The sequence below is a fragment of the Lissotriton vulgaris genome, chromosome 2_1 (assembly GCF_964263255.1).
Source record: "Lissotriton vulgaris chromosome 2_1, aLisVul1.2, whole genome shotgun sequence".
NCBI classification, from domain to species: Eukaryota; Metazoa; Chordata; class Amphibia; order Caudata; family Salamandridae; genus Lissotriton; species Lissotriton vulgaris.
In genome coordinates, this window is record NC_141687.1 from 609,570,129 (window position 1) to 609,583,084 (window position 12,956).

Consider the following 12,956-nt stretch of genomic DNA (forward strand, 5'->3'; position numbering starts at 1 on the left):
TGCAACGCAGCACAGTGGCGCTTACTGAAAACACCTGGTGGACTAGTTGGCCCCCATGGGCCCTCAGGATTGAAGGGGAATTATTTCCCCAACTTAAAACGCGCCATAGGGCGTTTTTGCACACGTCACCTCAGGCCCGTCCCCTCCATTCCCCACTGTGTAAACACTCCCTGTGGCCATTTTAAGTTGGGAGATTAACTCCCCTTGAATCCTGAGGATCCCTAGGTGCAAATTAGCCCACTAGGTACGTCCAGTAAGCACCATTGCAGAGAGGTGTAAAAAGCGGTATGGACTGGACCACCTCTCTGTAACGCAGCACAATGGCGCTTATTGGAAGCACCTGGTGGGCTAGTTGACCCCGAAGTGCTCTCAGGATTGAAGGGAAATTATTTCCCCAACTTAAATCACGCCACAGGGCATGTTTGCACACGTCACCTCAGGCCCGTCCCTTCCCTTGGCCCCTGTGTAAGCGCACCCTGTGTCCGTTTTAAGTTTGGAGATTAAGTCCCCTTGAATCCTGTGGGTCCCTAGGGTCAAACTAGCCCACTAGGTACCTCCAGTAAGCGCAAGAGAGCTGTGTTGCAGAGAGGTGTTCAAAGGCCACGCCCCCCTTTACAACACTCTGCAACACAGCTCCGTGGCGCTTACTGGAGGTACCTGGTGGGCTAGGTGGCCCCAGGGACCCTAAGGATTGAAGAGGAATTAATTCCTCAATTTAAAACGAGCCACAGGGCGTGTTTGCACACATATCACCTCAGGCCCCGCCCCCTTCCTTCACCACTGTGTAAACGCGCCCCGTGGTGCGTTTTAAGTTAGGAAATTAACTCCCCTTGAATCCTGAGTGTCCCTGTATGTATAGGCATTTATATAGCGCACTACTTACCCGGAGGGTACCAAGGCGCTTCGACCGCTGCGAAACCCTTCCTGGCTTCCCTGAGAGATGGTCCCTTAATGGGTATCTCCAGGGTGAGACCAGGCATCCCCGGCGGTCTGGTGGGGCCGTTAGTGAAGATGAGGCAAGCTAATGCCCAGAGTTGCCGAGTGTGATCGCTGATCAGAGTGGGCACCGAGGCGAGAGAATTATCGAGTCCGCTGACCCTGGTCCAGAAACCTGCCGCGCCGGGAATCGAACCCTGGTCCCGGGCCGTCCTCTGCTCTTGGGTCTGCTGCCTCTAACCAGTGAGCCACACTAGCCCACCAGCTTCCTCCATTAAGCACCACAGAGCTGTGTTGCAGTGAGGTGTAAAAAGGGGCGTAGCCTCAGTACACCTCTGGCAACGCAGCCCCCTGGCACATACTGGAGGTTCCTGGTGGGCTAGTTGGCCCCCAGGGACCCCCATTTTTCATGGGGAATTCCTTCCACATCTGCTCTGCAAATGCGCCAGGGAGCGCTTTTGCAGAGTGCTTCAATGAGATGGCGTGGCCTCCGGCACCGATGCTGGTCTGTTATTATTTTATTATTTTAAGAAGGGGGCTGTGTGGCCCTCTTCTTTTTGTAATTTATTTGCCCTGGGGACCTTATCCCCCAGGTCCTGCCCCCTATTTCCTAAAAAAAAAGAAAACATCGGGAAGGGGCCATGCGGCCCCCCTCACAAGGCCATAATCTGCCCCCGGGCCTTTTTTTTTAATATAATTTTTTGGGAGGGGGGTTCCCTTTCCCCCTCCATAGGCCATTTATGGCCCCGGGGACCCCATCCCCCGGGGTCGGCCTTTGTTTATTTATTTATTTGTTTACCTTTTTTTTTATTTGAGGAGGGGGGATGCGTGGCCCCCCTCCTGGGCCACTAATAGCCCCGGGAACCCCATCCCCGGGGCTGGCCCTCTCCGTTGGACACCCAGGACACTGCAGGAGCCGGCCCTAGGGGGTGGCGGTCCCCAGGGCCATCACAAGCCTCCAGGAGGGAAGCCGCATGGCCCCCCTCCCATCATCTACAAAGCCCCGGGGGGTGGTGGTCCCAGGGGCTGGAGGGTCCGTCATGGACCCCCCAATTTAAATATTTAGAGCCCCGGGAAGGTGGCGGTCCCGGGGCGTGTGGGGGGGGCTTGAGCCCCCCACACAGGGTATTTAAAAAGAATTATAAAGCCCTGGGGGGGTGGCAGTCCCCGCGGCTAGGGTCCTATGAGCCCCCCCACCTAATTTAAAGAAGCCCCGGGGGTGGCAGCCCCTGGGGGGCTTGAGAGCTCCCCCACACCTAATTTAAAGAAGCCCCGGGGGTGGCGGTCCCCTGGGATGGGAGGGCCTGAGATCCCGCTACCTAATTTAAAAAAGCCACAGGGGTGGCGGTCCCCGGGGCTGTGGAGGGCCCTGAGCCCCCCGCCCATATTATGATATAGTCCCGGGGGTGGTGGTACCTGGGGCTGTGTGGGGGGGATTGGGTTCCCACACTTTTTTGATCATGCCCCTGGGACTTGGCCCCCCCGGGGGCTACTTACCAACGAAGCGCGGGAGCCCGCGCTTCGCTTTAAAAAAATTGCGGACGAAACTCGCACTGCGTGTGCGAATCTTGCCAATTTCTTTTTTTTAATGCTTTTTTTGGCCCTGAGAATGCCTAGGGGGTCTGGGTGTGTCTACCCTGCCCCTTTTTTGCGTACTGCGTGTTTTGTTTCTGCTTTCTTGTGCCTCGGTTCCACCGAGGCACAAGATGGCTGCCAACACTTTCGGGTTTGGAGTGTTGATAGCCAAGTAGCATACAGCTCGTGCTCGGCGCGGTGCGCTTAGGGTGGGCAGCTCCACCGCGGCCATAGATATATATGTGATTTAATTTTTATTTTCTCAGGAACTACTGAACGGATTTACACCATTTAACCAAAAGGCACAACTCTGAACCAAGGTCTTTCTTTTGCCAAATTTGGTGTAATTCCGTTCAGCAGTTCGGGCTGTAGCTGCGATTAAAGGTTCCTATGGGAAATTGCATGGGGAAAACATGTTTTGGGACCCCCTTTTTTCTCGGCCCCCGCTTGACGAATCACCTCAATACTTTCAGGATATGAGTGGACCGGAACGCCCGACAAGTTTTGAAAATTTTGCGAAGATTCATCAACCGGCACCAAAGTTATTCCAAATAGAATGTTACGGATTTCCTATGGATAATAGGTCCTAACTATAACTATCTACTGGCGACCACCAGTAGGTAATATATATATGTATTCATCCAAAAGTCGCCCAACAAGTAGAGGCGCACATGAAAGCAAGCAGACTCCAAGCCTCGCATCAAAGTCTTTATCAGTTAAAGCTGCAAACACATCAGGAATTTCATTGCCAACCCTACGCATTTCTGAGCTCCTGTGCTCCTTGATCACGGGTTTTGGCTGATTAGTATGCAGATATGTAGGGAACAGTATTTAAATGGCCAATGTCCCACCCTGCATGGGCTTCAGATCTTTGTGCCTTCTGGGGCTGGTAGTCCCTACGTTGAAATATTACCTTGATGGGTTCCGCATTAACAACAATATGTTCAGGCTCGGAAGAATTTCCAGTGTGCCTGCAGCTACACTGAATACAACTTTCAATTCTGCTGCAGCGACTCCCGTGTATCGGCAATCAACAGTACAGTAAGTACTCTGTGGTTCTGCCTCCCCGGGCTGAACAGGCCATAAATATTCATCCAAAAGTCGCCCAACAAGTAGATGTGAGAAGTTGGCCTGGTATATGATGTCCACTATTCTAGTGGGCACCTTGCACCAGTCCAAATGACCCTTATTGATGGTAGGTTATAAAGTCAATCTATAGAAAGCTATCCTAGTGGTAGCGGTGGAGAGCAGCCTTCAGACTAAGACTTGGAGAAGAGTTAAGCAAGTTGTTTTATCAATTATAATCTCTTGAATTATCAAATGAAAGCACACCACACAAGGTATATAACAAATATATATGTATTTATTCTAAACACAACCCCTCTGGACTCTTTATGAGGTCAGAGGTAAAAGTACAATATAAGGAACTTAATTAGCACACAATAAGTTGCACAGTATATGTTATGCCCTAGGGGCCTCACAAACTATATACTAAAATAGTGGTATAAGAACCATTTGAGAGATAGAAAGCAGGCCTAGGGCCTGTTGAATCGCTGGGGATGCCTAGAACCACCATGGTTAGGATGTAGGAAGCCCACGGGAGACACGTGCAGTGTCTAAACACAGCCGCGGATTACCATTGACTTTCAATGGAGAACAAACAAATTACAAAGTTACAGTTTAAGGGTACTTCTGGGTGAACTACGATGGAACCCTTTTAGACTAGGACACTTTGAGAGTCAAGACCCACGGGAGCACCGGAGTATTCGTGTTACCTCACGCAGGGAAGCCGGGTGCATAGGTGCCTTTTGGTGCCGGGTTTCGTCATCGATTCCAATGGAGAGCTGCAAAGAAGTGCTGCAAGCGACCAGAGGAAAAGTGTCCAGGTGGATCCAAAGGTGGATTGGAGATGTGAAGAACCTGAAAGCAGAGGAGACAGAGTCTGGGTCACTAGCCAGTGACCAGGATGGCGATATGAAGATACCAGCCGATGTCAGGTGAAGCTTGTCTCTTCAGCCACGAGGACCAGGAGGCATCAATGAAGACCAGAAGCTGGATTCCAGCTGTCCCACAAAGGATCTGGTTAACTGCGGTGTCGATATCCGGATTGGACCCAACAAGCCTTGGCAAACGCAATCCACGCCAGATGTCAAGGTGGGCTTCGGTGCAGACCAGCAAGGCCTGAGGAACTCTCCCTTTGGAGAGGAGTTGGAACAAGCCTGGAGCAACCAGGAAAGCTGAAGAAAGTGAAGATTGGTCTTCGTGGGGGCTCACTAGCCAACAGACTAGGAACCGCAAAGATACGTCAAGCTGCAATGCACAAAGTGGGCCCACGGGACACTCGTGGAGTGTGGGCCTCTGAGCTTCAGTGCAAAAGGTGCTCGGGGCAGGGGCTTCAAATACTCCAATGCACAACTTCGGAATTCCTCTGGAAGTAGGTGCAGTAGCAAAAATGCAGGATGTCCGGGAGTTCCGGTCCCACGTCTCTCGTGTTCGCCACAGGTCTCAGCTTTGCTGGGAGCGTAGGTCAGAATTAGAGATGCCTGAAAGTCCATGTCCTTTGTCGCAGATTCTTCGGGATCCGGTGGGAGCCTCGAAAATGCAGACTGGCAAAGATGCTGTTGGTGCCTGTTTGGACAGGGTGGTCACTTCTTGACCGCAAGGGAGGTTCTGCCGTCTTCCAGTCGAAAAGGAATGTCGAAGGTCCAGGAATTATGTATCAGAGTTTCATGCAGTGTGATCTAAAGTCCTAGGGACTGGGGTTCTATACTTATAGTAAGTTTAGGGGTAAGACTAACTCTAAGGTCCCTCCTATGGGTGGACCTGGGGATGGGGTGGTTACACCCCTTCCCCTTTATCCAATTTTGCACCAGAGCTGGGGCTGAGTACCCCAGCAACTGGTTTGAACTGGGAAATGCATGGAGCACCTTCTGTGCCCCAGGCAGTGTCTGAAAAATATTCACTGAATGCAACCCTCCCTGCCCCAATACACTAAGGTCTGTCTGGGGAGGTGCTAGTACCTCCCTGGATAGGAAACCTATTGTCCAGGCATCCCCTGCCAGAGTTTCGTCCAGCAGCAGGAGGACAGACTTGTGTCTGTGGCAGCAGCATCGATTTTGTGATGCTAGGGCTCTGTTTAACTTTAACCGGGTTTAACAGTAACTACATGTCTTCTCCCTCTAGAAGGGTGCAATGCTACCCCTGCCGCCAGAACTGGTGGGGGGTAGTATTCCAAAGTGTTTGACACCTTACACAACATGTTTTTATAAAGCCAAACCAAAGTTAACATTAACCGCGAGGATTATAATGCATTTAAGAGAATATGGTATGGCTATATCATAGAACAGCTATAAGGAGATGGTTCCGAAAGCTGCAGAGGGGCTCAGCTCATGCTAGGGCACCCTCTCACACAAAACCTAGCACTCTGCCTCCAAGATTTTCAAGGCATGCCATAGGAGTGACTTATAGGTTACTATGTGTCTACATATAAGGTAGATATAGATATACTATATCTAAGTAAGGGGTGATTACACCCCCTTACCCAGGCTGTAGGTACAGACCTGTGTTGTCAGTTTGGAAGGCTAACCAGGGGTGGCAAAATACATGCTGCAGCCCCTGGTAGGCCTAGGGTGCACCTATGCCCTATACAGGGGCTCACAAGGGTGACCCAGTAACCAATCTGGTATGTACCTAAAGTACATGGTATCAAATTAGAGGGAGTACTGCTAGGCTGTGGCCTGATTAGCAGGGCCACCGACATACTAAACTCAAAAAACCAGTGAAACACAGCAAAAAGTGGGGGTAGCCATAGGAAGCAGACCCTACTCTCCTGCAGTAGAGGTGCACACGAAAGCAAGCAGAGTCCAAGCCTCGCATCAGAGTCTTTATTAGTTAGAGCTGCCAACACCTCAGGAATTTTATTTGCCGACCCTTTGCGTTTTGGAGCTCCTGTGCTCCTTGGTCACAGGTTGTGGCTGATTAGTATGCAGATACGTAGGGAGCAGTCCTTAAATGGCCAATGGCCCGCCCTATATTTTGGGGGGGGAGAGGGGGGGAATCCCCCTAAACATCACCCTCTTCTAATTTTCTGATTTACTCCTAACCTGCCTTAATCACTAAACCATAAAATTATCCATGCCTCCCTCTACTAGTATCCACCCCTATATGCTGAACTTAATATTTTTTGGGGAGCGGGAGCTCACCAAACCCTTTTAATGTACTCCTAACCTTCCTATACTACTACCCATCCCTAAAACCTAAATTACCATTTCCTCCCTTTACCACTAGCAACCACTAAACCCTAAAATTACCCTTACCCTGCCTTACCACTACCCAAATCTAAAACCTATATTTTCAATATATCACCCTTTACTTCTTTCCACCCCTCAACCTTAAATTACCCTTACCACCCTTTATACATACACATACACACACACATACACACACACACACAAAACACCCGCAGACACAAACATATTTATATACAATGAAAAAACAAAGGTTACAGGAACGTTATATTTAGGCTCAGATTTCACTCATACAGAACCATAGAAATTTAGTAGTTATTGTTACATGAGCTAACTATAACTTATGCCCCTGCAATGCACTGCTTATGACCTCACATATTACATCACTCATGAAATGGTCAGTGACAACACTGATGACATTACTGAGGACATCTCAGATGACATCACTGATGACATCATCCAGTGAGTGTAAGTGGTTTCTAAGTGTATAAGAATGTTAATTATACATACTATGCTATGCCAAACTTTTAATTAGTATACCAGGTGTCCTACTAATGAGTTATACTACTTCTAGCATTAAATATGTGAGTGTATTTGTGTGTGAGTCGGTGTCTGAGTGGCTACATGGGTGTGTGAGTGGCTGTATGGTTACATAAGTGGGTGTGTGAGTGACTGTACTGGTGAGTGAGTGGGGGTGTATGAGTAGCTGTTTGGGTGAGTGAATGGCTGTTTTGGGAACGAGTGGGCATGCCCCTGACTGTACAGGTGGGTGAGTGAGTAACTGGGTCTGTAAGTACAATGTATGGGTGAGTGAGTGGTTCTTTGAGTGGGAGTTTGGTTAAGTGAGTTGTGTGAGTGGCTGTATTGGAGAGTATGTGTCTGTCTGAATGGCTATATATGTGAGTGAGCTGATGTGCGAGTACTTGTATGGATGTATAAATGGTTATATAAGTGGTTGTGTGGATGTGTGATTGGTTGTATGGGTGAGTGAATGGCTGTGTTGAGAGGCTGTATGGGTGGGTGAGTGAGTGAGTGTATGAGAGACTGTATAGGTGATTAAATGGGTGTGTAGTAGCTGTATGGGTGAGTGTGTGACTGTATGAGTTGATGAATGGGTAATTGATTAGTTGTATGAGTAGCTGTATGAGTGAATGAGTGGGTGTGTGAGTGCCTCTATGGATGAGTAAGTGGATGAATGAGTAGTTGTATGGGTCTGTGAATGGGTATGTGACTGGTTGTATGGGTGCCTGAGTGGGCATATGAGGGGTTGTATGGGGTGTGAGTGGGTGTGTGAGTGGATCTGTGGATGACGTCATCAGTGATATCATTTGAGATGTCATCAGTGATGTAATCAGTGATGTTAATGTTAATGTTAAAAATGATTTATAAAGCGCACGGACACCAGATGGTTTCATGGCGCTGTAAAGGCTCAGAGATTATTAACAGACAGCTTTAGTTTTAGGCTTGTGCAAATAGCAATGTTTTAAGGGTTGTCCTAAATTGCATTAGCTTAGTACAGGAACATATCTCCAACTGGAAAGTGTTCCACAGTCTAGTAGCAAGAGTGGCAAATCTACAGCTGCCCAGAAGGACTCGTTTGAATACGGGGATGGTAAGAAGTGAGAGGTGAGCAGAGCGGAGGTTCCGGGACGGGGTGTGCCTGGATATTAAGGTGTTAATAAATTTGGGGTTGTTACCATGCAAATATTTAAAGATGAGGCAGCCCACTTTAAAGGCACAGCTTTGAGGGATTGGGAGCCAGTGAAGTTTCCTTAGCAAAGGAGTGGCAGACTGCCACCTGGGTTGATGCAGGATCAATCTGGCCGCCTGATTTTTGGGCCATCTGTAACGGTTTAAACAGATAGATAGGCATGCCCAAGTATACAGAGTTGCAAAAAACACAGTTGATGGACAGAATGTAGAACAATGTCATACATTCACCCCAGTACAAGGATCTGGGCCTAAATCCATCGTTTTTTTGCACTCCACACTGGCTATATGCAAATCAGCTCTGACCCTGTGCCTCATGGGAACAGTCCAGTCCGAACTACCAAGCCATGTCTTTCCCAGACCGGAATCAAGCATCCAAGGACCGGTTTCTGGCTATCAGCCTTCATCAGCCTGGATAGCTTGACTCCAGTGGTGTGGAGAGCCTGGGACTCACGTCTGAGTATACCCAGCACACTCGGGGTGAAAATTGCAAAAAACACGTATACAGAGTTGGCATAGTCCAGGAGAGACAAGACAGTGGCGGCCACCACTTGGATCAGGGCTTCACCAATGTATCTTTTTGATCTTCCTCATTTGTAAGAAACATTTGGAGATGACCGTGCCAACCTGGGTTTTTAGTGACAGATCATGGTTGAGGGTACCTTCTAATGTTTTGGCTGAGGGGGAGGGAGAAGGACCTAACTCTGAATGCCAGTAAGGAAGACCCCAAAATGTAAGGCTGTCCCTAATAAGAACAAGTTCCGTCTTCCCAGACTTTAACTTAAGGTGGTTCTGGTCCATCCACTGTTGGATATTTAACATGGTCGCCTGAAATTCGGTGATGGAACTATAGAAGTTATCGATCTGGAAAACTAGTTGCAGATCATCTGCATAGGTAAAAACGGTCACATTCCTGTCTTTAAGGGAATGGATTAAGGGGAAGATGTAAAGGTTGAACATATGGGGAGAAAGTGCGGAACCTTGTGGTACACCACAGTTTGTTTTGCGTGGTGGGGCCACAAAGTGGCCTAGGCGGACGGCCTATAAGAGATCCTCCAGGAAAGAGGAGAGCCAACAAGCCGCTGTACCCAGAATGCCGGCTTGTTTGACACGGCCGGCCAAAGTAGCGTGGTCGACCATGTCAAAGGCGGCGGACAGGTCCAGTAGGACCAGTGCTTGAGGAGAGCGTTTATCCGCGCTGTCACAGAGAGTGTCCAGGACAGATAAGATGACAGTTTCAGTACAATGGGCTGGCCGGAAACCTGCCTGATAAGAATTAAGATATTTAGATTCTTCCAGGAAGGCTGACAGGCATTTGGCTATGTAAGCCTCAAGCACTTTTGCTAAGAACGGGAGTAGGGAGATGGGACAATAATTAGTTAAAAGTGTAGAATCAGCACCGGGTTTCTTCAGAAGAGGGACCACAGTGGCTTTTTTAAAGGATTTAGGGACTTGACCGGTAGTAAGTGACTCATTTAGTAGCATCAGTGCTGGGCCTGGATAGACTGATAAACAGTCCTTGAGTATGTGAGGTGGGCAGCAGTCAGAAGGAGCTCCAGATTTAACTTTTATGAGGAGCTCCTGAAGAATCTCAGTGCTAATGGTGGGTAAACAACTGAGGACGCATTTGTTTCTGTGTATAGTAGTAGCGGATGACATGGGGGGTGCAGAGGAATGCTGGCTTTGGTGGTAATGATTTTTTTCTATAAAGTAGTCATTTAGAGAATCACAGAGAGCTTGAGAGAACCCTGTCTGGGTTGGACAGTTCATTCATGATAACAAAGATTTCTTTGAAGCTTTTGTTAGAGTTAAGAATGCGTAAAGAGAAATGAGCGGCTTTTGCTGCAATGATGGTCTTCAGATATTCTTTCCGGGTTGATATGTACAGCAATTTCTTATCAGGGGAGTATTCCCGTCGCCACTGCCTCTCTAGCTGGCGTAAGGGCAATTTCTGGGTTTTAAGTTCAGAAGAAAACCATCTCTGGGCGTTGGCACGTCGGGCTAATTTAATTTTCCTGAGAGGTGTGTGCTTGTTACTGGCCTCAAGAAGCCATTGGGAGAGGTTTGCCTCAGTGTCGTTGATGTCATTGCCCGGGGATGGGGTAGTGTTGGTCAAGGTGTCGAGAAAGTCTTTTTCATTGATAGCATTCCATTTCCTGGCATAGCCACCTTCAACTGTTCTGATTTTACGAAGAGTCGGGAGTATGATCGTGAATTTTAGGAAATGATGATCACTTCAGACGCAAGGGTCAATTGTAGGGGTTGAAGTGGTCGTGCCATTAGTCTACACTTGATCTAGGATGTGCCCCTTCACATGGGTGGGAGAGGAGACCTGCTGTGTAAAATTGAAGTTAGTAAGGAGATCATACAGCTCAGCAGATTGAGGTTTTTCAAGGGGGTTATTGTACCAGTAGTTAAGGTCACCTATAAGGGGGACCTTAGCGTGATCGGTGGTGAGTTTGGCCATCTGCTCGCTAAGTAAAAGGGGAAAGTGAGCCATCTGATAAGGAGGCATATAGACTAATACACAGACAAAGGTGTCCATGGTGGAATCTAGTTGGATTATTATGTTATCCGCCTCTTTAAGAGGGAGACAGGGCAGGGTACTGAACCTGAAGTTCGTGTTGATAATGGCTGCGACTCTCCCTCTCATTTTACCTGATGTGCGGTTGGCATATATGATATAATAGTTAGAGGGTATGGCTGCCAGAAAATCAGGGGCGGAGTCTTCAGTAAGCCATGTTTCTGTCAGCAGCAACAAATCAGGTGTATCAGTGAGCAAGAGAAGCAAAATATCAAGCTGGTGTTTGACGAGGGAGTGTGTGATGAGGTAGTAGATTGATAGAGGCCTGGGCTGGAGTTTAACTAGGTGTGGCAAACCCTGTTCGAAGGTGGTAGAAATCTGTATTTCAGGGAATGCACGCCTTTCGGAAAGGATTCCTTGCTCCAAGAGTAAAACTTGTTTTCCACGAGTAAGATATAAAAGGGGAGAGTGTATCAATTTTAGGGTGTCCGAGGAGTAGGTAATAGCACAGGAATACTGCCTGGGCCCTGGGACGGGCGCAGACGGGCTTGCCTTCGGGGAGCCACCGGCGCACTCGCTGCGCGCGTCCGCTGTGCTTCCGCGCTGCTGGCTGCATTTAACTCCGGTCCCCACTCACAGCTCCACCCTCTCGCCTCCGAGTGATGTCACTGACCATGTCCTTAGTGATGTAATATGTGAGGTCATAAGGAGTGCATTATGGGGGCATAAGTAATAGTTAGCAAAGGTAACTATAACTTTTGAATTTCTAAGGTTTTGTACGAGTGAAAACTGAGCCTAGTTATAACATCTCTGTAACCTTTGTTTTTTTTACATACATTTCTAAGGTTTATTAACCTCTTCTCATAACGAGCCCAGCTCATAATGAGTCACAATGGAGCTGTGCTCATGGCGAGCTGGGCTCGTCACAACGGCTCTGCGCCTTCCACATGCGAATGATTCCCCGCCTGTGCAGGCAAATTAGTCAGTGGGCGAATTTGTGACGAGCCCCGTCCGTCATGAGCACAGCTCCACTGTGACTCATGATGAGCTGGGCTCATCACAAGCAACGTGCTACCCCCGCCCTGTGGGGGAATTACCCCTGCAGCGAAGGGGTTAAATTCTGTTTCCTAACTAGAACGTTACTGTAACCTTTGGTATTTTAAGTGAATTTCTGTGTTTTTTTTATTAGTGGTCACGTTTGCAGAGTGGTGTAGAGGGGGCTGGGCCCCTGACCAAGAGGACTTCAGCCCCCAACTTGTAGTGCACCACGAGACACATTTTCAGTGTGGTAGAGAAAGGGGGCATGGTCTGCAACAACCTCTCTGTAATGCTGCTGTGTGGAACTTATTGGAGGCAACAGAAGGGGTTCCTGGCCCCCAAAGACCCTTAGCATCCAAGGGGACGTCATCCCCAACCAGTAGTATGCCAGTAGACCAGCTTTCAGGGTGGTGGAGAAAGGGGTGTGGCCTCCGATGACCTCTCAGCAATTCTGATGTGTGGGATTTATGGAGGTAACAGAAGGGGTTGTTGGCCCCCAGGAACCCTCACCATCCAAGGGGACTGCATCTCCCAACAAGTTGTGCACCAGGAGGCTCCTTTGCACAGTGGTTGAGAAAGGGGTCGGGCCTCTGGTGACTTTCCTTGTCCAGAAAAGCTGCTTGGCCCACTTCCCTGGGCCGATTTCGGCCCTGCAGACCTGATCCCATGGGGCCCAGCCTGAGATGATTTTGGCCCCAGGGATGCCATCCCCTGGGTATCCGCCATTTACAAATGGGGGAGGGGAGGGGACTGCGCAGCCCAAACCCCGGGCCATTTTGGCCCCAGAGCCTGGAATTAGAACTGGGTGCACCAAGGGCACCCAGTCTCCAATGTGACTGTGGGAGGAGGCTAAATGCCACAGCAGTCCCTGGCGTCTTTCGCGTCAGTGGGACCTGGCATTGCTTTCAGATACAGGGAGCTGCTAA